This window comes from Rhipicephalus sanguineus, chromosome 1 (genome assembly GCF_013339695.2).
Source record: "Rhipicephalus sanguineus isolate Rsan-2018 chromosome 1, BIME_Rsan_1.4, whole genome shotgun sequence".
In the NCBI taxonomy this organism is placed as follows: Eukaryota; Metazoa; Arthropoda; class Arachnida; order Ixodida; family Ixodidae; genus Rhipicephalus; species Rhipicephalus sanguineus.
In genome coordinates, this window is record NC_051176.1 from 263,512,552 (window position 1) to 263,513,538 (window position 987).

Here is a 987-nt window from a genome sequence, read left to right on the forward strand (position 1 = left end):
TTATCGTCAATGGCTTCCAAGAAACTGTCGACATAGCTAAATAATGGTAGATAATCGGGGATTCCTTATTTACTTTGCACTTTAAAGCCAAGCATAATAAACATTTGCAGCACACCAGAAGTAACTCGTAACGCTTCAGAAAGCTCATGCTCTACAGTGCCTTTCGAAAGGGAAAGAAGACTTCACTTTTGTACTTTGTTTCTGCCCTTTGGAAGGGCTTCAGATTTCACAGTCGGTCTTGCGACGAGTGCGCTACATTTAATAGTCAAGCAATTCAAATATGGTGCTCGAAATCTAAATCTGAAGAGGGGAAACTTACGAGGTGTGTCCCCCCAGCCTGAACACAAGGGAGGTTACCCCCCTGACCCCCCCATGATTTACGCCACTGTTCTCAAGCATAGTACAAACAATGGTCTGATGTTATGCAGTTTGCACGTCCTTTCCTTCCTTTCAACCCGCATAGGGAAGAAAAGTGACATTTGTTTTCACAGTCGGGGTTTTCAGAGCAGTGTACCTAGACCTTTCACATCCTGTGCCAAGTCCTACTCAGCTGATACATTTTAGTCAGGCCCTTAAAGAGAGCATATTGGGAGTTATAAAAAAACTGCACATTTTAAAATGTGCACTTCATGCAGAAAGAGACGAGGGGGTGGCTGAAAAACGTTGGGGGTGGACTGATCTGTTTATACCTGGTTAGTTTTGATGCCCCAAAAGCACAATAAGCGTATCTGGATTCCACTTTCCTTCATTAGAAAGCAGCTGCGGCTACCACAGATTCAACCTTTCATCTTGTGCTTGGCAGCAGAACGTCACAGCCACCGAGTCATAATCTCTGTTCTTCACACTGTCAAGCTTATTAGGATTGCCAGAATCGCAAAAGGAAATATATAACATACACAGACATATCATCTACATAATAATCTACTTGAATATGAAACAGTTTATGTAAGCAATGAGCTACTCATAGATTAACTAATGAACAGTAAA